This window comes from Ambystoma mexicanum, chromosome 4q (genome assembly GCF_040938575.1).
Source record: "Ambystoma mexicanum isolate Mex_15411 chromosome 4q, UKY_AmexF1_1, whole genome shotgun sequence".
NCBI lineage: Eukaryota > Metazoa > Chordata > Amphibia > Caudata > Ambystomatidae > Ambystoma > Ambystoma mexicanum.
This window is the reverse complement of record NC_090928.1, coordinates 1,193,868,962-1,193,893,196: the sequence shown is the minus strand read 5'-3', so window position 1 is coordinate 1,193,893,196 and position 24,235 is coordinate 1,193,868,962.

Genomic DNA, 24,235 nt, shown 5'->3' with positions numbered 1-24,235 from the left:
AGTTCTCTTTTGAGAGCGTTAGTCTCCTGGCGGGCTGAGTGCACTTCTGCTCGTAATTCCCCTAAAAGCTGGGCCAGCTGATCTGTCTCGGAAGTCTCCATAGCGCCCGGGTGGGAAATTGTGGTTAGGCTTCGCGTTCTGTCACGCTCACCTGATTCCCACGGAGGCGCAGGTCTGGCTTCGAGTGCTGATGCTTCTTCAATGGTGAAGCGCAGGACTCTGAAGATGGACAGGAAGGGCCCCTCTACTCTGGCTTTTCTGGCTCGCAGGAATATTCCCCTGTGCGTAAAAAGGGAGTATTACCTACTGATGGAATAATGCTCAAGCCTCCCACTCCCTTCCAACCCTCCACGATACCTTCACCGATTCCTCGTGAAGTCTTACCTTAGGGTCTGGAAGGATGAGTTCTCCATCCTGCTTCTGATGCAGGGGCGCGTTGAAACCAGTTACTTCACTGGATTGAGGTTTGATGGGAGTTCAAAATAAGCTTGACTATTCAGGTGAGGCGCTGTAAGAGTTATGTTGCAAGTTCAAAAGTTCAAGCTTAATAATGTTCATTGTCTTATTGCAGCAAGCGCTAACACTTATGTCTTTTTCCCCTTAGGGGCCGGGGTTCGGAATGCCGGAGATATGGCGCCGACCCGAAGTGAAACGTGCAGTTCCAGTAAATGACAGGTAAGTTCTGGATGAGCGTTCGGGTAATGTCTTTGCATTCGCTCATTCAATGTCTTTGTCTTTTTTCCCCATAGGGGCCGGGGTCCGGAATGCCAGGAAGCGGCAGGACCTGAAATGAAATGGGAATGACCCAACAGGTAAGTCTTAGAAGGAAACTGAGCTTTTCCTATTCCCTTCCTTCTCTCACCTTGTGTTCTTGTCTTTTTCTCTCTAGGCTCTGGGAAGTGGCTGCGGATCCGGATGATCGCTGCTGAAGATGGAGGTGCCCAGAATAGGTGAGTGAAATGCAGCGCTGCAGCGATCGAAGCGAAATAATTTTAAAAATGTCTTCCCTTTCAGGATCGTCGGAGTGATGTCTCCGTGAAGCAGCTTTAGCAGGTAAGGTCTTCTTTCTCTTCAATTCTCTCTTATCTCCCTTTGCAGGTGACCCAGGATGCTGACAGGCGTGGCTGAAGTCCAGATACAGGAGCTGACACGGTGAGCGTCCAGCTGCGAGGAGCAGAACAACGCGAAGCGTGAGTTGCTGATCGGGCGTGGTTTAAATAGCTTGGGAAGAAGTTCCAGGTATGTATCCTTCCACCGATCAGGTTTGTATCCTTCCCCGACCACACCCAGGTGGAAAGTAGTCCCACAGGTAAAGTAGTTCCATTCAGGCCTCAAGAGGGCCTGGATGTAGCAGCATGGTCTGCATCAGGTAAGTGCACATTAAAACACTTCAACACATGTCTAGCTTTATGAGCCTGGCGCCTAAGGCGCCAGGACAGGGGTCCAACATGAGCCTGGCGCCAGGACTGTGTCCAAAGGGCCCCAGCTTGGGCCCGCTGGCACTTCCCTGGGGGCGAAAGATGCCTGCCTCTGGGGTTGCTGGGTCGGACCTGGCTCCTTGGAGGTAGGCATCATGACAGCATCCAGGACGTGGAACCAGGAGAAAGATGACCCGGCTCGGAAGGAACATAAGCGCCGACACCGAGCGCGGAATAATCCAGGAAAATTACCACAAAAGGAAAGGGAAAGGGAACGAAGGAGTACCAGGAAGGAAGGTAACAAGGATGCAAAAGGAGCACAAAGCGAACTTTGGAAACGCACGTCTAACTACTCCAAGCAGTAGCGTTGAGATGCGAGGTGCTGTGGGCGTGGCCCTTTTCTAGGAAGTCTAAAGTAGCGTAGAAGGGCTAGTGTGCAGCGTTTCGGAACTGTCAGCCATGTTGGTAGAATCACAGAGTTCACACTGCGGTGTATTATGGACCATGAAGTCCAGAATGGTCGAATTCAGCGGTTCATGATAGCATGCCTCCTCCTAAGTCCTGCACCTCCGGGTTTGCCTGGGTGAATTTGATGATATCTTTTATTAAACGGGGGGCATTCATGTTTGAGACAGGTTCACGGGTGCGCTCACTGGGAGGGTATCCTTTCCATTCAACCAGATACTGGAGTTGACCTCGTCTGTATCTGGAATCACATATCCTGGAGACCTCAAATTCAAGTTGATTATTGATGAGTACTGGAGTGGGTCTTGAAGCAGTTCGAGTGGATTGTACAAATGGTTTTAGCAAGGAAGTGTGGAAGACTGGATGAATCCTTTTCCAAGAATCTGGAAGCTGGAGTCGGTAGGCTACTGGATTAATGATTTCCTTTATGGATAAGGGTCCATAATACTTGGGGGCCAGTTTATTTGGTCTTAGATGTCGAGGGAGAAGTTTTGAGGACAGCCAGACTTTGTCTCCCACTGCGTAAGAAGGACTTGGTCTCCTTTTGGTGTCTGCATAACGTTTGACATCTTTTCTGGCCTTTTCTAGTCGTTCTTTGGCATCTTTGTGGACGTTGATTAATGTTTCGATACAGGAATCGACCGCAGGGACTGGGGTTGGATGAGGAAGAACAGATGGTAGAACTGAATGATAAAATCCTTGGCTACAAAAGAACGGGCTGGTTTTGATAGCTGAATGGTCTGAATTGTTATAAGCGAATTCAGCTACAAGGATCAGGAGTGACCAATCATCCTGGACTTTGGTGGAGAAACAGCGAAGATACTGCTCTAGGGTCTGGTTGACTCGTTCAGTTGCTCCATTGGTTTGTGGGTGGTATCCTGAGGACAACGCGCGCTGGATTCCCAATACATGACATAGTTGTTTCCAAAATTGGGATATGTATTAGGGTCCTCTGTCAGAGATGATTTTGGAAGGTAGTCCATGAAGCCTAAATACGTGTTCTGGGAAAATCGCAGCCAATTCAGATGAGGATGGTAGCTTGAACAAGGGTGTAAAGTGAACCATATGCATAAACAGATCAATGGTAACCATTATGGTCGTGTATCCTCTGAATGGGGGTAACTCCACAATAAAATCTGTGGCGATGATTTCCCAAGGTTTGGTTGGCATTGCTGGTTGGTGTAAGAGACCTGCTGGTCTTCTGTTATCATGTTTATTCTGGTTACAGACTGCATAGGATTGAACATAAGTTCTTACGTCGTCTTTCATCCTTGGCCACCAGAACTCTCTCTGTAAAAGATGGAGGGTGGTGGTGATGCCTCAATGTCCTGAATGGAGGGTATCATGGCATATATTCGTAATCTTATGTCTCAGTTCTTGTGTGGGTACTGCCAGCCGGTTTTCCTTGAAAAGAAAACCATATTTCAGCTGTAGGTTCCTTGGATTGTTCCCTTTGTATTCCTTCCAGAGGTCGGAAGTAGATGTTTTTGCATGAATGTCGTCCAGGACAGAAATAGCTTGAATTACAAACACAGTGTTAGGAAACATCTTGGGGAAGGTTCGTGCTTCGAGAGGCTCGTAATCAGGACGTCTGGACAAAGCATCCGCTATGATGTTAAGTGTTCCAGGGAAGTGAAGAATTTGGAACTGATATTGGGCAAAAAAGAAGGCCCAACGGGCCTGACTGGTATTTCTGCACTCCATGGATTGTAGCACTTGTAAGTTTCGATGGTCCGTACGAACTTGTACTGGGTGTTTGGCTCTCAAAAGGAGATGACGCCTGTCGGTGAAGGCTTGTTGAATGGCTAACAACTCCTTCTCCGGGACGGAATAATGTGTCTCACTGGGAGTCAAGGTGCGGGATAAATAGGCAATATGATGCTCCATCTTGTCCTCGAGTTCCTGCTTTAAGACTGCTCCGATGACATAGTCGGATGCATCAGTCTCAACCAAGAAGGGTCGATCTATATCAGTTTGAGCTAGGATTGGAGCTCGAGTGAATTCCAGTTTCAGCTGTTGAAATGCTGTCTCTTGAGCCGAGGACCATTGGAATGGAGTGTCTTTCTTTAAGAGTGTTACAATAGGATGTACAATGTTAGAAAATGTGGGTATACATTTTCTGTAGAAGTTAGCAAGTCCCAGGAAGGATTGAATGTGTTTTACTGTAGTGGGGACAGGCCAGGACAGGATGGAATCAACATTGGAAGGATCCTTTCCAATAGCCTTGGAACTAAGGACAAATCCAAGATAATGAATGGTTGATACATGAAAAAGACACTTTTCAGGTTTGGCTAGGAGCTTGTGTTCACGTAAACATTGTAGAACTGCCTTTACATGTTCTTGATGGTTCTGAGGTTCCTTGGAGTAAATTAGTATATTGTCCAGATATACAATGACGAAAAGGAACATGTCGGAAAAAACCAGATCCATGAAGCGTTGAAATACTGCGGGGGCATTAGCGAGACCAAAGGGCATTACCAGATACTCAAAGTGACCAAAGGGAGTTCTGAAGGCTGTTTTCCACTCATCGCCTTCCTTTATGCGGATGAGATGGTAAGCACCCCGGAGATCAAATTTAGTGAAAATGACAGCGCCCCTCACTGCCTCCAGAATGTCCGAAATAAGTGGTAATGGATAGCAGTCTTTGAGGGTGCATTGGTTGAGGCCACGGTAATCCAGACATGGTCTAAGTTCCTTGGTGTCTTTCTTTGGGACGAAGAAGAGGGAAGCACCAGCTGGACACTTGGAAGGTCGAATAGTACTGTTTGTCAAATTGGTATCCAAATATTCTCGGAGAGCCTTCTTTTCTGGTTCAGACAAAATTAACATTCTTCCAAAAGGAATCCCAGCTGAAGGTTCTGTATCAATGGCACAGTCCTCAGGTCTGCGAGGTGGAAGAGATTGAACAATGGCTGTTGAAAACACATCTGAGTAAGTTTGATATGCTGGAGGAATTTGGATAATATTGGAGACAGTTACAGACGGTTGCTTGGGTTCCTGGAGGTCTGCTGAAGGATATGGCATTGTGGTAAGAGATAAACAATGGGACATGCAATGTTCTGAACCGACAAACAAGGAACCCGCTGCCCAATTGATGTAGGGATTTTGTTTCTGTAACCAAGGCATGCCTAAAACCAAGGGGTAATGAGCTGATTTAATATTGTCAAATTTGAGTATTTCCTGATTGTTTATTGACAGTAGTAAGTCCTTGGTTTGGTGAGTTATGGGTCCGGAAGACAAGGGTCTGCCGTCAATGGCTTCGACAGGTTGTATTATCTCTTTGGTTTCTCGAGGAATGTGATATTTGACAACCCAATCGTGATCTATGAAAATGCCCATGGCACCACAGCCCACTAAGGCCAGGATGGGGTATGATTCTCTTTTGGAAAGTGATATGACTGTTTGTAGAATCACAAGAGTGTTCTGTCCTGGAGATTTCAAGGAAGGAATAGATGAGGAGCAGACATCATTCTCCCGAAGCTGTGCTCCGCTTAGGATCGGGAGCTGGCGTTTCCCGAACGCTGAGGTGGCGCTATAGGACATTCTCTCACAAGGTGCTTATCAGAGACACAATACATGCACAGTCCTGTATTGATCCGACGGATCCTTTCCTAGGGAGAAATAGGTCCTCGGAAGGCGCCTAGTTGCATTGGTTCAGGATCTGAGGCTTGCGTAGCAGTTGCTTCTTTTGGGCAGGGATATCTTGTGGCTGTCTTAGGAGGTGTTGATTTAGATTTCCTTTTCTCTGCCTTTCTTTCCTCTAGCTAATTCATCCTTTATCTCATCATTTAAACCTCTTCGAAAGCATATACTGAGTCCCTTGTTGGAAGTCAAGCAATCTTTCCTGTGCACTATAAACGAGCTCAGGGCAATCAAACGTGGTCTTAAGAGCTTCCACAAACCCATCGTAATCATCCAGGAGAGCATCACCTGCATTGACTAAGGGAGTTGCCCAGGTTAAGGCATTGTCCGTGAGATGAGATATCATGAATACGACCTTTGCTCGTGGGGTGGAAAAGTAGTATAGTTTGAAGGTAAAATGTACCAAAAAAGAATCTAGGTAGGCACGTAGGGTTTTTGATGATCCGTCGTATTTGTCCACTACTCCCCCTAACAGAACACTTTCCTTGGTAGCAGAGTCTCTAGACAAAACCAACTGATTTAATGTAGCATTCTCAGCCTTAAGGTTTTGGACTTCAGTGGTTAATTCTTGCATACCTCTCATGAGGTCCTGGACTGCGGTTTCCATGTCTGTCCTTGTATCAGGTTTGAGGCATCTCAATCTGTCACAAGTTTCTCCCGTTCTCACCTGTTTCTCCTTACTTGCGACCTTCTTGGAAGTGGCTTCTTTATTTCTTACTGTCCAGGACTTGTATAAGCCTGGAGGCAGGTCTTCGGAGTCCAGCGTGAGGTCTGTTGCTTTCTAGGAAGCGTTCAGCATCCAGGACGTGGAACCAGGAGAAAGATGACGTGGCTCGGAAGGAGCCGAAGCGCCGACACCGAGCGCAGAATAATCCAGGAAAAGGACCAAGAAAGGAAATGGGAAGTGTGGGATGTTCTAACCCACAAGTCTATGCCATGCAACATCATTATGCGCTGTTTTCATCAAAAACAACAGGATGGACGCAAAAAGATCTATGCCCTAAAAATCTCTGAAATGTGCAGGGAAACCTGAAAAATAGGCCGCCAATCCATTTTTCCTACGTCAGTGGTAACACAGGAGACCACTGCCAAAACCATTTGGCTACCCACAGAGTAAAATGAAACTACTTGAAAAAGCAGTGTTGCATTGCAAAGGAAAACCAGAACTGCTAAAATCTGTTTTTCCTTGGCTGTTAAATTTGCAAAATAATGATTCTCAAACAGCAGAAAAGAGCCAACATCGCTGTTGGGTGTTAAACATCACTTTTATTTAAAGAATCTACCTAAGCACAATGTCAGCAGAAACACATTTCATCATAAGAAAATTCACATTCAAAGGTGCTTACATGGGAAAAATATGTCAGAAATGGGCGCAGTACCGCTGCTCGCCTGTGTGAGAAGCTGGCATTTACTTATACTGTCAATTTAAACTTGTACATTAAAATCAAAATATGGAAAAGAAGAGACTTCCCATCAAAAGCAATATAGGGGATACAATTCAATCTCAATGTTTTAAAAAGGCTGGAATTAAGAGATTTGTGGCTATGTTTGTTAAAAATGTGAATTGTATTTTAGAAAATACTATTTTCAACAGTGTTTTAAAAGTGAGTTAAAGCCAGCCATACTGGGCTTCAAAGACATTCCACAGCTTCTACCAAACAAAGGAATCTTCCACCCTGTTCTCTGCTGAGGTACTGGCAGGGAGGTGTGAAAGGAGGTGGGAGGACGACTTTGGCCTGTTGCTCTGACAGGAGACAAAAGCCTCCCTTGACTGAAAGGAAATGCAAATTTGGGCGTTAACAGAAACCAGCTGCTGGCAGGAAGAGGCTCGGATTGCTTTTGGCTCAGACACACCTTGGAGGCGGGGCTAGACTGAATTGTGTATCTGGAACTGTGGAAAATATAGTTTTGAGAAAAAGACTCATAGAAAACTGTGCCAAACTGCTAAAAAGCTGAAATGTATAGGTTGTTAAAATGAAAATGTTGCTCACGTTTTAAAACTACTCTGGAATTTGTGCGATATTCAGAGACTGAACCACTGAAATGTTGATATTGTGGCAATTGTGATAATGCTAGGAATATGAAAATGTACAGGAGTATGCCCAGATGTTATGCACATGTATGTGGAGAAATTTGTACAGATCTGACACTGGGTAACCAACCAAAAGTGCGAAAAAATGTTGTTTGTGAACCAAAACTCTTAGGAAGATGGGACTTGGACAGATATGTGCCTTATTTAATCTGTAATGTAAATATGTATTATTAGCAAATTGGTCATATTATAAATATGCTTTATATGAAAAATATATTTTCTGTGTAGAAACAAAGGGGAGGTTTTTCCCTGAACCATAAACACACCGTCGTCATGACACATCATGACACTCTGGTTTCCTTCTCAAATCAGGAGAGAGGGAATACTTTGACCAATCAGTTTCCTAGAGGGTGGGCTTAGTATCATCAGCCTATCCACCCCCTTAGGAAATACATAAATAGGGACTGTTGAGGACCTAGAGACACACACACATTCACCCATCAACTGATTTACTGGCGAAGCACTCTACAGGAAGAACCCAGATCCAGACTCCAGAAATCTGAAAGCAGAAGGTCCAATCCAAAGCTGAACCCTTCTCAGCTGGCCTTTAAAATCTTGCAACCTGATTTTAACCCCAAACTTCCAAGGGCGCCGCAAATTCAATAGCCGGGCTGTGCTGTGTTTCTGCTTCTTGCCAAGAACCCTTGCTAGAACCCAGAGATCCAAACCAGTAGAGCAGAGCTGTAACCCAGAACCAACCCATCAGATCCGGAACCAGAGGCTGTGCAGAGACCAGCATGCCTTGCTGAGTACAGAACCAAGCGCCTGAATCCTGTCCGGTGGCTAGCAGATTCAAGTCCAAAACCTTTGACCAGATCTTTGATGGGCCTATTCCAAAACCATAGTTGTGAGTATTTGACATAGAATTGTCCATAGCCAATCTCTTATCCTTAAGTAATCCTATCCAACCCATTCCAACATATCGAGACTGCATTGCACAATCTCTTTTGTCTTTCCAGAATCCTCTCATCCTTATAGTCCTGTGATAATTGTAGTGATAAATCATCTTTGCGCTAATATAATTGCTGAAGAAAGGGAAGTGTCACAGCGGGCAAAGATCAGACACAGGCGCCTCTGGACTGGTGGCTGTACCGTTGGTATCTCACATCTTCATGGCCCCTTAGTGTAAAGCCAATCCTTGTTTGTAATCTTCAAAAGCGCATCTTTCATTTGAAATCTTGACTCTTGGAGAAAAATCAACCTTTACTAAAACCTTCATAACTTATGAACCGTACATGCTAGGATCGAAATTTAAGTGTCAAATTGAAGCTAACATCCTCAGCTTAACGCGCGCTGAAAAGTTTGCAACGATTCTGCTTTTGGCTCAATTTCATCCCATATAAAACAGCTATTCTTTGCATTCATCCTCTGAATTCAGTTTCCTATCTGATAGTTATCCCACCATCATTGCTAGTGTCTACCTGGAACTATCCAAAGCGGCTCCCACTAGTTCTGAATCCATTTTAGAGAATTAAATACATTTTTAGCATTTTTCCCTATTCAATTAAAACCATATTCAAAAGCATTTGACCTGTTTTAAAATCATTCTTGTTTCTCTCTAAGCTTGCTGGGGGAATTGGGATTGAAACTGCATTTGTAGAGTGTTTATTCCTGAAACCTGTTTTTTCTCCTTCCATCTCTATATTAGGAGGGATTGAGTAGTATCGGGGGGAAAGAGTGATTACATTGCATTTGATAAAACTCCCAAAAGTATTATTTCTGTGCTGCATTAATTTCCTATCATTGCATTTCATTGAACCCACACAGTTTATTCTATGCTACATTATTCTTCTCATCCATACTCCTACTGATTAAAGAGATTGTTAATTGTAATATCACCCATTGGTGATCATTGTATAAATATTAGTGTGATATCTAGATATTGTTCCAATTCATAAAAGTGTGAGATATATTGTTCAATTCATAAAATAAATCTTTTAACTTTGCAAAACAACCTACTTCTTGGTTCAGTGAGACCGGGGGGATTCAAAGAGAGGGGCGTGATATAAGAGTACATCGTTCAGAAATAAAAGAACTTCAGACATAAAAATATATAATTAAGGGTTCCAGCTGGGCATCTCATGCCAGGCATTGACTTAGGTGAAGTGCTGGGTTGAAACCACTTACAGATTGGAGGCTCGTCTGGGATTTATGAATTAGATATACCACTTGTGACAGCTTAATACAGTGTGCTAACTGACAGGGTACATAAATCCTGTTGGGCTACCACGCTGTGTTACACTGTGAAAAGCACCCCTCAAAAGGGAACGCTCTAAGGAAACGGTCTGTTTTGCAAAAATAAAATAAAACCTCTGTAAATCAGGAAGGAAATTAATATTTCCAGAATGGCGACATTGGTAGAGATCAATATGGCTAGAGAACACCTAGTGCATAAGTTATTTGTGAGAGGTGAATGGACAGAGCAGGATCAGAATGTGTGGTTGCAGGCAATCACGCAACAGATTACTGCAACAGGGTTAGATATATGGTAAGATCAGCGTCCATTACACATGGCCCTGAGTGAACTATACATGGCCCCTAAGGCAAAGGATGAGCAAAGCAAGATTGCCAAAATAGCGGCATATCTGTACTTGCATATTGGAGCAATACAGGACAAATATGCTGAAGGCCAAGATCTGGCAAACAGGCAACTCCAGGCATTAGAAAAGGCCCAAACTGATCTGGACTCTTCTGAGCAGAAACTGCAGAGGAGCCAGGAGTCAGAAAATGAAAGTAGGCAGTACATAATCAAAATAAAAGAGGACATGGGTCTGGGTGACCTCCAAAAAGACCATCAAAAATTGTTAGAGCACACCAGGAGGGTGGAAGAGGCTCTGGCAAGGAAGCACCAGGCCAGTATGGACAGGACTCCGGAGGTAACCCACCTGCAGTAAAGACTGGCCCAGTACTCAAAAACAACCCAGGAAGCTGTCATGATCTCTGCTTCCAAAAGGTCAGGGTTTTCCCAACTCCCTTGGAAGCAGATCCATAACCCAGGTTCCGAGTGCCAACCAGTCCCAATTGGGACCTTTTGGACCCAGTCCTGGCGGCAGTGGCACCAGGCTCATAAATATGCCCAGTCCCAGCGCTGGAAGCGCCGGGCTCATAATGCTTGGGTGGACTTACCTGCAGCAGACCATGCTGCTTACTTGCCTGCCAGTTGAGCCTCTGATCCTCTTCTGTTTGGAACTACTTTTCCTGTTGGGTGGGACAGGAGCCACTCCCTAGATTCAGAACACTGGAACTCTTCTGGAAAGCAGGAACTCTTTTCTTACCTAGGCGTGGCTGTGGAAGGAGACACCTAAGCACTACAGGAGGCTATTTAAACCACACCCGATGGATGAATCTTGCTTTGCGTTATTCTGCATCCTCTGCAGCAGAACGCTCATCGTGTCTTCTGCATCTGATCCTGGGCCTAAGGAAAAAGGCTTACCATCCTGAATCCAGTCTTCAGCAACACCTATAAAGACAAGAAAGAACAGGTTAGCATTACGGTCTTCAGTGACAGCTCTTCACTTACCTGGTCCATCAGCTGTCACCAACGCCTCGCGCTGCATTCCGGCATCTGAAAGACAAAGGCTTACCTACTCTTCGTGCGCTCCGGAGGTCTTCACACTGCATTCCGGCATCTGAAAGACAAAAGCTTACCAACTCTTCGCACGCTCCGGAGGCCTTCGGCGCTGCATCCCGCATCTGAAAGACAAAACAAGGTGCGTTTAAAGACATTGGGGAACTTTAATACTCACGTGCCATTACTCCTTTCCACATCTAACCCAGTGGGTATTCCAGCACCCTGCAGCCGCTCCGAACTTGTACCTGCAAAATAAAAAGACAGTTAGAGCGCATCGTGAAGCAGGCAACAAGCGCTTACTTGCGTGCTTCCAGGCGCTTCTATTCATCACACGGGCTCCATCTTCAACTCACTTCAGCCCGTCATCCGCCATCGCCGGAACCCTGCAAAACAAGAGACATCATTACTAAAGACTTTAAAGACATTAGAATTACTCGAAACTTACCGTTCGTGCAGTAAACGACGGACAGCAGTCCTCTGAAGTCAAGAGGCCTGCCCCCCTTATCCAGTGAAGAAACTGGTTACAGCACCCTGACCCGAGGCAGATGGAGAGCACGGCGTTCACTTACCTAAGACATCTTACCCTTCGAGTCAGACATACAGTGCACAGAGGTCCAGCCCAAAGAGCCAGCCGTGTGTTACACATCACCTTTGAAGATACGGTATACGCCCAGTCAAGACCGGCGCCTCTACGGGAATCAGGTGAGCGTTACAGAACGCAAAGCCTACCACAAAACTCCCGTCCAGGCGCTATGGAAACCTCGGATACCGACCAGCTAGCCCAGTTACTTGGGGAACTAAGGGCAGAAGTGCATGCAGCCCGTCAGGAAACGAACGCTCTAAGAAGGGAACTGATATTTCCAAGGAGCGAACAGATGATCTCGCTAGACAATTGCTACAGTCACAAGCCGGACAGACCCCGTTACCCGCATCTGGGGGAAATCTTCCTTCTACATCCTCTATGAATCCAGTGCAGATCAACCTACCTGGGAATGTACCTCTGGCTCCGCCCGAACGATTTTCTGGTGACCCAAAGAGGTTTGCAGTATTTATCAATCAGTGCCGGTTGCATTTCTTATGCCGGCCAGCAGCCTTTCCAACTGATCAAGCTAAAGTAGCTTTCGTGCTTTCATACCTTAGTGGCAATGCGGCAGACTGGTCGATCCCTCTAGTAAATCAAGATGATCCGGTCCTCCATGATTTTCAAGCTTTTCAGCTCAGTATGGAAAAACTGTTCGCAAGACATTCACAGGGGCAGGCCTTGGACAATGAGCTTCTTTCGTTGCGACAAGGTAATCAAGACCTTTTGGCTTATATTGCGTCTTTCAACAGACTGATAGTGGAAACTCAATGGCCTGAGGACAAAAGGATTACGCTGTTTTATAGAGGTCTACGTGGAGAGCTCAAAGATGTGTTAGCCCAAGTAGTGAATCCGCCACAAGATTGTTCGGACTATATAGACTTAGTCGTTCAAATAGATCACAGACTGCAGAACAGGAAGGCCGATCGTTCCAAGTTTGATGCTCGAGTATTTTCCAAACCGCCAACTCCTTCCAAAGGAGTAGACTCCGGGGAACCCATGCAAATAGGGGGTCTGAAAGGTCCTCTAACACAAAAGGAGCGGGAAAGGAGAAAACGGTTGCAATTATGCCTCTATTGCGGAAACTCAGGGCACTTTCTTCGAGACTGTCCGGTGAAACCTGCCAAGAAGGCAGTAGGAGCTGCAGTTACCAAAGTTACAAACTCTGAGCAGGGAAACGACCTCGCCCGACAAGAATAGAGGTCCTCTTGCCGAGCGTGAAAACCAGTTCCGTGACCTCGCATTTCGTGATACCTATGGTCCTCATTAGCCCTGATAATCCGGATCGATTACATGCAATTGAAGCTTAGGTCGACAGCGGTGCCATCGGCAATTATGTGGATCATGAAATGGTTTTGAGGATGAATCTAACTCTTTGTCCCAAGGCTGTAAAGGACGTCATTACTACGGTGGATGGTACGGAGATAGCCTCCGGGCCAGTAACGCATATCACTCAAGAGGTGACGCTAGTAAGTCAAGGTGGACACCATGAGAAGATCGTGTTCGATGTGATCAAGGCCCCTCAGTTTCAGATTATTCTAGGAATACCTTGGTTAGAGAAACACAATCCTCTGATCGATTGGCGAGCAAGAACGGTCCAGTTTCCAGAATGTGTCTCTACTTGTCACCCTCCACCTGGTGTTGCACTGGCAGCAATTTCTTCAGAGACTCCCCAGTTACCTCCCGAATACCTAGAATACCAAGATGTTTTCCAGAAGGATCAGGCTAACTCTCTACCTCCTCATAGGTCTTATGACTGCCAGATAGACCTGATACCTGGATCTACTCCTCCTTGTAGTAGAATTTATGCCCTCACCGAGCCTGAGAACCTTCACCTTCGACAATACCTGGATCAATACCTGGCAAATGGGTTTATTCGTCCTTCCAAGTCCCCTGCTTCTTCAGCTTTGTTCTTCGTTCCAAAAAAGGAAGGAGACCTTAGAACTTGTATAGATTATCGCTCCCTGAACCAGATCACCGTTAAGAATAGATATCTGTTACCTTTGATCCCTGAACTCCTGGACCAAGTCAGAAAAGCATGCAAATATACAAAGCTGGATCTTAGAGGAGCTTACCACTTGGTACGAGTAAAAGAGGGCGATGAATGGAAGACGGCCTTCCGCACCAAGTATGGGCTATTTGAATATCAGGTCATGCCCTTCGGACTTTGCAATGCCCCGGCTGCCTTTCAATATTTTATGAACGATGTCCTCAGAGAGCTCATAGATGTGTGTGTTGTTGTTTACATTGACGACATCCTCGTTTATTCTTCATCGGAATATGAACATCGGAAACACGTGAAAATGGTCCTCGAAAGATTGCGTCAACACAAACTTTTCGCTAAGTTGGAAAAATGTGTTTTCAACGTGACTGAAGTTGAATTCATGGGATTCATATTATCACCTGGCGGAGTGCGTATGGATTCAAAGAAGGTCGATGCAGTTCTCAAATGGCCATCACCATCCTCCGTAAAAGGTGTGCAAAGCATGTTAGGCTTCGCTAACTTTTACCGCTGGTTTATCCCCGAATTCTCTCGAATAGTCCAGCCCATCACTGTCTTGTTAAAGAAAAACAAACGTTTTGAATGGTCTACCGAGGCGGAACAAGCTTTCCAGGATTTGAAGACTAAATTTATCTCTGCACCAAACTTAAAACACCCTCGCCCCGAACACCCCTACATCGTGGAAACTGATGCTTCAAGCCTTGCCATGGAGCAGTTCTATCACAAAAGGACCCGGTAACCAATCAGTTGCATCCCGTGGCATTTTGGTCCCGCAAATTCTCGCCTCCTGAAATCAATTACACGATTACTGACAAGGAACTTCTGGCTATCAAGTCTGCCTTTAAGGCTTGGCGGCATTATCTGCTGGGGGCCCGACACACTGTTACTGTGATTACGGATCACCGAAACCTGCAATATTTGAAAACCGCAAAAGCCCAATCCTCTAGACAACTCCGTTGGGCATTATTCTTTGCCGAGTTTGACTTCATAATTACCTATCGACCTGGTACAAAGAACGGTAAAGCTGATGCCCTTTCTCGGATGGGAGTGGAAGAACACTTGATCAACCCTAAACCTGTACCAATCATTCCCGAACAAAGAATTCTGGGTGTAATCGCCACAGAATCCATAGAGGAAGTTAAGGATAAAGACAGGCAACTTGTAACTCCAGCAGACATACAGAATTGGCATCTGCAGGGAAAGGACTTTGCAGTAAAGGACAACTTATTGTATTTCCAAGAACGATTATACCTACCCAGCACAGATTTACAGAAAAAAGTAATCTCTTGTTATCACGATTCTTTAATGGAAGGACATCCCGGTATGGCCAAGACCTCAGAAAAGATCAAGCGCTACTTCTGGTGGCCGTCTTGAAAAAAAGATATCAGAGACTTTATAATGTCCTGTGGAGTATGCGCCCAAAACAAGAGTCAAAAGGAAAGACCAGCAGGCCTCTTACGCCCTATTGACATCCCACCTCGCCATTGGCATACGCTTTCTATGGACTTCATCACCGATCTACCTCCATGCTCCGGATACAATACGATTCTAGTAATCGTGGACTTATTCTCCAAGATGGCGCAATTCATTCCGCTCAAAGGCTTGCCAACAGCAGCAACTCTGGCCCGAGAATTTCTCGAAAACATCGTCCGACTGCACGGTTTTCCTTCGGTTCTAATTTCGGATCGAGGTAGTACATTTATTTCTCATTTTTGGCGAAGTTGCTGTCGGTCGGCTCAAATTGATGTGAGACTATCGACCAGTCACCACCCTCAGACTGACGGACAAACCGAGAGGACCAATCAAACTCTGGAACAGTATTTACACTGCATGCTGCAACAAACTGAAAAAACTTGGAAAGACATCCTTTGGATAGCCAAATATGCCTACAATAACTCTGTCCATTCGGGAACTGGGAAAACCCCGTTTTTTCTTTTGTACGGCAGTCACCCTCGAACCTCGGAGTTGGATCCCCTCCAAGATCTTGAAACACCAGCAGTAGACTACCTGCATTCTACAATCACCCAAGCCTTTAAGGAAGCTGTTTCTCACCTTCAAAGGGCTAAAGAACAATACAAGAAAGGAGCAGATCAACATCGGAAGGAAGCCCCTCAATATCAAGTAGGGGATCAAGTGTGGTTATCCACCAAATATCTACCTCTAAAAGGGCCACGCACATTCAACCCAAGATACCTTGGTCCCTATTCCATCACTACCATAGTAAACCCAGTAGCGGTCAAGTTGGACTTGCCCCCGCACATGAAGATACATCCGGTCTTCCACGTCTCTCTATTAAAACCCGTGCAACCTCAAACCCGACTAACTAAATCTCCAAAACCTATCCTAGTTGATGGAGAACTCGAGTTTGAAGTCAAAAGCATTCGGGACTCCAACATCTCCAAATCTAAACTATTTTACCTAGTTGACTGGAAAGGCTACGGCCCCCAAGAGAGATCCTGGGAACCTGCTGAATATGTCCACGCTCCTCGCCTAATCAAAAGATTTCACCGAACATTTCCTGACAAGCCAAAACCCCCGGAGAAGCCCGGTTTGGGAGGGGCCTTGAGGGGGGGTACTGTCATGATCTCTGCTTCCAAAAGGTCAGGGTTTTCCCAACTCCCTTGGAAGCAGATCCATAACCCAGGTTACGAGTGCCAACCAGTCCCAATTGGGACCTTTTGGACCCAGTCCTGGCGCCAGTGGCACCAGGCTCATAAATATGCCCAGTCCCAGCGCTGGAAGCGCCGGGCTCATAATGCTTGGGTGGACTTACCTGCAGCAGAACATGCTGCTTACTTGCCTGCCAGTTGAGCCTCTGATCCTCTTCTGTTTGGAACTACTTTTCCTGTTGGGTGGGGCAGGAGCCACTCCCTAGATTCAGAACACTGGAACTCTTCTGGAAAGCAGGAACTCTTTTCTTACCTAGGCGTGGCTGTGGAAGGAGACACCTAAGCACTACAGGAGGCTATTTAAACCACACCCGATGGATGAATCTTGCTTTGCGTTATTCTGCATCCTCTGCAGCAGAACGCTCATCGTGTCTTCTGCATCTGATCCTGGGCCTAAGGAAAAAGGCTTACCATCCTGAATCCAGTCTTCAGCAACACCTATAAAGACAAGAAAGAACAGGTTAGCATTACGGTCTTCAGTGACAGCTCTTCACTTACCTGGTCCATCGGCTGTCACCAACGCCTCGCGCTGCATTCCGGCATCTGAAAGACAAAGGCTTACCTACTCTTCGTGCGCTCCGGAGGTCTTCACACTGCATTCCGGCATCTGAAAGACAAAAGCTTAACAACTCTTCGCACGCTCCGGAGGCCTTTGGCGCTGCATCCCGCATCTGAAAGACAAAACAAGGTGCGTTTAAAGACATTGGGGAACTTTAATACTCACGTGCCATTATTCCTTTCCACATCTAACCCAGTGGGTATTCCAGCACCCTGCAGCCGCTCCGAACTTGTACCTGCAAAATAAAAAGACAGTTAGAGCGCATCGTGAAGCAGGCAACAAGCGCTTACTTACGTGCTTCCAGGCGCTTCTATTCATCACACGGGCTCCATCTTCAACTCACTTCAGCCCGTCATCCGCCATCGCCGGAACCCTGCAAAACAAGAGACATCATTACTAAAGACTTTAAAGACATTAGAATTACTCGAAACTTACCGTTCGTGCAGTAAACGACGGACAGCAGTCCTCTGAAGTCAAGAGGCCTGCTCCCCTTATCCAGTGAAGAAACTGGTTACAGCACCCTGCCCTGAGGCAGATGGAGAGCACAGCGTTCACTTACCTAAGACATCTTACCCTTCGAGTCAGACATACAGTGCACAGAGGTCCTGCCCAAAGAGCCAGCCGTGTGTTACACATCACCTTTGAAGATACGGCATACGCCCAGTCAAGACCGGCGCCTCTACGGGAATCAGGTGAGCGTTACAGAAGCACAGAGAGAAAATTAGGCTCTCTGTGAGAACAATGACAGGCTCCACAGGCAGGTAGCCATGCATGAGAGACTGATAGAAACTAGTAAGGCCTTGATTGAGGAACAGAAAGCTCAGGTTCTTACATGGCAACAGGGAGCAGGGGCTGATAGAGATGAGGTTCTCTGGGAAAGGGAAACACCTGAGCATAACCTCATGAACCCTAGTACCAGAGGCCTTCATCTCTTCCAGTCCCTGGACTCTGCCACCCCCATGTCCCCTGGCACACATGAGCCAAGGGCCACGAGGATGGCAGATTTAAATCCAATCAGAAATATGGGGCTCACAGACCAGCACCTCCCAGGAATGGATGGGCGGGCATCTGGGTATGGGTACCCAAGTACTGTGAAATTTAGTGGGCAACTCCATGAGAGTAGGCCCACTAATGGCATCCTGAAAACCTCTGCCCAGCTAGGACAGTGGATGGGGGGGGGGGGTAACCCATCAAATCCTGGGAGCAAAGAGAAATCGGAAGACTCCTCTGAGCACCCCAGGACACAGGAGACTAGGTCCCCACATACTGCCAGCCATTCCCAAGCTCGCAGAATCCAGGAAAACCTAGAAGACCAGGCGGGCACCTCTGGGAGCAGTGCCTCTGAGTCAGAAGAGGAATGGACCAGGGTTACCCGAACTAAGAAGGCCAATAAGGCAAAAAGGGCCTTGCTAAAGACCCCTTAAACAAATCAAGGCGATAAGGAGCGTCATTACACCCTATCATAAGAACGCTAACTATTCTGTTTGGGAACACTTAGAGCTCTTTGAGCAGATGATGGAAACTTTCCATTTGAAGGATAGCCAGAGCTGCATTCAATATGTGAAATGGACCTTCTCACTAGAATACTCCAGCTTCTTTGCGGGGCTGGAGGACCAAAATCATTCTAGATGGTCCACCTATATGGCGGCCATCTTGAAGCATTTTTCTGTACATAGAAATCCTCTGGAGGCTCACAAGGCAGCCTACAATTTACAATGTGGTGAGGATCAGGCCCCACAAGAATTTGTGCAGGAATTAAAGCGTGCCTTTGCGCAGACCACCAGAAGGGTGCGCATACACAGCAAAGAATTTGTCAATACCTTTTTCCACGCTCTACCAAAGTACATCATGACCCAGCTAGTGAGATTTTCATGAGAAAAGATCACTAGACTTGGTCATTGAACAGGCCATACGAATTTATGAGGTGCAAAAGCCCATAGAAAACAAAAATACTCAAAGCCCCAAAACAATCAACACCCCTGATGCTTCTAAGGTGGCAGAGGTGAAGGTTGCCCCATTTTAGATTTGGAGATGGGGGGGGCCTAAAAACCCACCTGCACAAAATCAGAGCAATCCCAAGCCCAGAAGGACCTCGGGCCAGTCACAGACAGAGAGCCAAGGAGGTAGTCCCACAAATCGGATCCCTCACTCCCCTGACTACATAAATCCCCGTTACAAGGGGAACAGACCCATCCTGGGTTATGTGTGGACTCCTCCAGCCCAAAGGGGGGGATCCAACCAAGCACCAGCTAACCCAGGGAACTTCCCTCCTCACTTCCCCCAGGAGGGCAGAAATTCCCCAAATCCTGGACAGAACTTTTTCCCCAGGTACCCACCAAACTTTCAACCCCAGAACAATCCATCCTTCTTTCCCCACTTTCCTGAGCCCAGACAACCTAATCCGGGAGAGGGGAGGCCAAGGGTGGAGGGGTACCCAAACATCCAAACCTGGGATATTTTCAGAGAAGGGATAGCTACCCTTCCCGGGATCAGCCCAGGGGAGACAACAGAACCCTGTATCAGCCTGAGCGGGTGTCACAGCTAGAACGCCAGGTCCAAAACATGGCGCAGGATCTGGGTCGCATGCTGAGGGCTCAACAGAACCCTCAGATGAGCATGCCGGCGCAGAATGCCTCAAACTCCAGACCTGGTGCTCCAGAACAATGACGGGGGCAGAACCCCAACAACCCACCGGTTCCCAGGGAGGAGGCACAAGGGGAAGGGGAGTGTAAAGCCTTGGAGGAAGCTTCCTGCCCCACTTGTAGAAAGCCCCTGGAGACTCAGGAACCGGAACCAAAATCTCCTGCCCCTGAAAGTCTGCCACCCAAGGAGCAGAGAGGGGGTAGGAGAAACAAAGAACCCAAACAGACCCATTTTGTGGAGGAGGTACAAATCTTCCAATCTGAAGGAGAGCGATCCTCAGAGGATCCTGGGAAAAGGATCTTCTCCTTCAGAGATGGGGGAACTCAAATCCAGACTGGGTAGATGTAGGGACTGAGCTAGCGCCGCCCATCATCCAACCCCAGAACCAACAACATGAAAATTCCCTGGTTCAAACCCATCCTGGTGACTGCCTCCAGAAAAGGGGGTGGGGGCGGCCCAGCACCGGAACCAGGGGAACCCAAAACTTCTCCCATATCTAGTTGCCACCTTTTCTTTTCACATTCCCTAGACTCCTCACAGAATTCTACCCAAATCACCTCCTTATCAGTGTCCAAAACTAAAAAACTAACCCACCAGTTGTCCAAAAAGTACATTATCTGTGCCCCGCGGAGAAGGAGGGAAGATTCTATGCCCGGTCCAAATACAGGGGCAGGGTACAATTTTGGCACTGGTGGACACTGGATCCCAAGCTACCCTTCTGTCCAAAAAGGCCTTTGATAAACTGAATTCAGGAAGTGGGGGGAATTACCAAATTCCTCTCACCCTTCTTCCTGGACAACTTCAGAACTTTGGCGGGAAGGAAATTCTCGTCGAGGGTACTGGGAATTTGGATATTAAAATTGGGCGACACAAGATGAAGTACCCGGTCATAGTTGTGACTCCAGAGGGCACCCCTTGTTTACTAGGGAATGACCTCCTGCGAAGGTTGTCACCTCTAATAGATTGCGTAAACAAGGTCCTCTTGACCCAGACAAACCGACCGATAAAATTATAACAGATTGTCAACCATGTTAGTTTAAACGGCACATGGTTGAACAAAAACCTGACCAAGTAGAATTTCACTTCCAGAACAACCAAATACTAGACGTGACAGTAATAGCAGTAGGACACGAACTGGTGATGGGGGTTCCTATCTATTTCTGAAAATCAACCTTCCTTCCAGTTTAAGGTGGCATTCCACACTGGAAGGAAACACACTGAAATTCTATACCAATCCATAATCAGACATTCCCACTCCTATAGTCCAGAAAAATGAGAAATCAGCTCAGAGCCTGGCTGATATTCAGCAAATTGGAGAGCAGTTGTTCATCCCTGTTCAGTTAAATGAAGGGAAGGACTCTGTTCTCGCCCGAGTGTGTGTGAACAACGGTAAGAGAAGCCATGTTCCGCCAACCCCCAAAAGATCCAGCCATTCCCACATTTAGACTCATAGATAAATGGGAAATGGATCTGGAAACACCCAATTCCAAACATCTCCTGCCAAGCAGGTGTATACTCAAAATCTCCATAGGCAACAAGAGCATAGTCCATAATTGTTGGGTCGTGCGAGACGTCACTGCCGCCTTTTACTTAGGCAGTGACATTCTCAATCGCTTTGCCATTAGTTTGGAGCTAATAAACTTCAAAGCTTGGTCCCGATTAGCGGATAATCCCATGGGCTTTGATGACCCAGAGAAAGCATTTAGGTCAGCTCAACTGCTGCCTTATGCAGTTGAAATTCAGACTGGAGAGGAAGTCACCATCCCAGAAAGGACCCGACAATTCTCCCAGAAATTGAAAAACCCTGATGCCTATATTCATTTAAATGCTTATCTCCAACAGCAAGGGTTGGGGGTAAACCCAACACCACTAGTCAACATAGAACATGACACCATTCCAATAGAGGTGGATAACAGCGACTTAAAGAGTATTACTCTAGCCGCAGGCACCATTATTGGAATGGCGGTTGATAACCGACATTTTTCCATAGATGTAGGCAATGAACTGTTAGAACCAATCCCCAAGGACTGTTTTGACAGTGATAATGATGACAACACAACACCAGACAGGATCTTTACCCGGCATGGGGGGAAATTCCTGGTGTACACTTCCTGCCCTTATGGCAAGGAAGATGCGACTTGTGACTTCAGGAGGCATGAGGTGATTTTCCAAGTCTGCGAGGACTGCCTACCCCACCTGAAGCCACCAGTCCAAATCAGCACTTTGACCAGGGACCTCTCCACCCAGCTGGAGGAGGCCGCTGAGATAGCAAAACCGGAAGTCTTTCCAGGCTTCAGGCAGATGGTTGAAGAGAGAGTCAACCTAGCTGATGCCTGTGAGGAGCAAAGGCAAAATTTGAAACACGTTTTCTTGGATTTTCAAGATCTGTTTGCGGTGGACTCATATGACTGTGGTCGCACCAACATCCACACAACAACAATTCCCATGGACCTTGGCATGACTCCAGTGTTGTGAAGCAATATCGCTTGCCTCTCGCATCAATGGAGTTCCTTACTGAAATAATTAAGAACCTTGAGTCCCGTGGGATAATCCGTCCAGTCCACAGCACCTTCAATAATCCGGTGCTGGGGATATTGAAGCCAAACGGCCAGTGGAGACTCTGCGCCAACCTTAGGGAGCTCAACATACTGGTCCATACTTCCTGATGGCCTCTGCCCTACATTGACCAAGGGCTGGCCCAGATCCAGGGGTCACAGGTATTCACTGCAATGGACCTGACTAATGGATACTGGACTGTACCTGTCAGTAGGGAGGACCAATACAAGCTGGCCTTTACCTTTGGGGGGTAGCAGCACACGTGGACCCGGTCTCCCTTCGGATACATCAACTCTGGCAATTAATTAAACATTTTTCTACACAAGGCCATGCCCGACCTGGGTGAGAGGGGTAACCTGGCCTATGAAGATGATGTTCTCATCAAAAGCTCGACTGTGGAGGAACACATAGTGGCGATCCATTATGTTCTGACACAGTTGAGGGCTGCCGTCGCAAAATTTTCCTTTCAAAAGGCACGGTGGTGTAGAACCTGTGTAAATTTCTTGGGGCATGAGATTACTCCTCAGGGTCTCTGTCCCCAGGAAAAGAAAGTGGAAGCCCTCCAGAAATTGAAAGACCCCACAACTCTGCGGGAACTAAGGAGCCTCCTTGGACTGACTAATTACAGTAGAAAGTTCATTGAGGACTGCGCTGAGATCACAAGACCCCTGATTCATCTTTTGAAGGAGGGGGTCAAGTGGGGATGGGGCCCAGAACAAGCAGAGGCAGTAAGACAACTCAAAAGAAGCCTCTCACAAGCGCCTTGCCTAGCTTACCCTATCAAAAACAAGGAGTTCTTCTTGGAGACAGGGTTCTCTAATACATGCTTGACTGCAGTATTATACCAAAAGCACGACAAGGTCAATAAAGTAATCTCCTATGCAAGCAAAACGTTATCCTCTGTGGAGGAAAAATTCAACGATTGTGAGAAGGCACTCCTGGCAACGGTGTGGGCATTGAAGAATTACCGCCCGTTTATCCAGGGGGAACACATCATACTGGGGACTCCACACCAGCCTCTGCAATATCTCCAAAGTGACAGAATCCGGCCCGGAAATGTGAGTAATCCCAGATTACTTCCTGGATTCTGTCAATGCAAGGCTTTCCTGTGGAGGTCAGATATGGCCAAAACAGGAAGAGTCCCCTCGCGCAAGGTCTGGCTGACTTGCATGATTGTGCCAGAGAAAACTGTCTCGAGGACGAGAGACTAAAAGTTAAGGACAACATGGAGGCATACCTCAATTCCCCACACAAAGTCTTTGAAGAAGACAATTGTGAGGGAATGCCCACTGTCTATGTGGATGGATGCTCTTACCATGTTGACAACAACGGGAAAAGGAACTTGTGGCCGGCATAGGGAATTCATGGGTGAATGAGACCCCAGAACTCTCCGCTGGGTACAAGATTCGTCCTCGAAGTAGTCCAGTGGCAGAGTTGATGGCTGTGCATCAAGCTATCCTCACTGCTGTCCAACATCAACTCCACGAACTGGTCATAATCACAGATTCGGATTATGTACGGAACGGGTTCGTGGAGCACCTGGTTAACTGGAAAACCAGAGGCATATTATGTGCTAATAATAAACCATTGAAACATGGGAAATTAATTCAAAACATTGATGATCTGGTCACCTGGAATGGGATGACCATCTACTGGAAAAAGATTAAGGGTCATTCTAAAGTAGAGGGACCAGACAAAACTGGAAATGACTTGGCTAATCAGCTGGCCAAAACCGGGGCCATCCAAGGGGATCTAGTTGAGATCGAGCCCCTATTGGGGGAAATCCAGGTCACTGCTGTCACTAGGTCCCAGACAAATGCTCACAATGAACTCTCAACTGCACAATAGAGTAAGGAGACCCCAGATGCTGATTTGATTACGGCTCAAAAACGGGATCCAATAATTGGTAAGTTTTATCAACACATTGAGGACCCTGAGAACTTTCCCCTGACGGATACCGATTACTTTGGGAAAGAGGACCTCAGAGTGTTGATGAAATGTCCAAAAATGTTCCGAATCCAAGATGGTTTGATTGTAA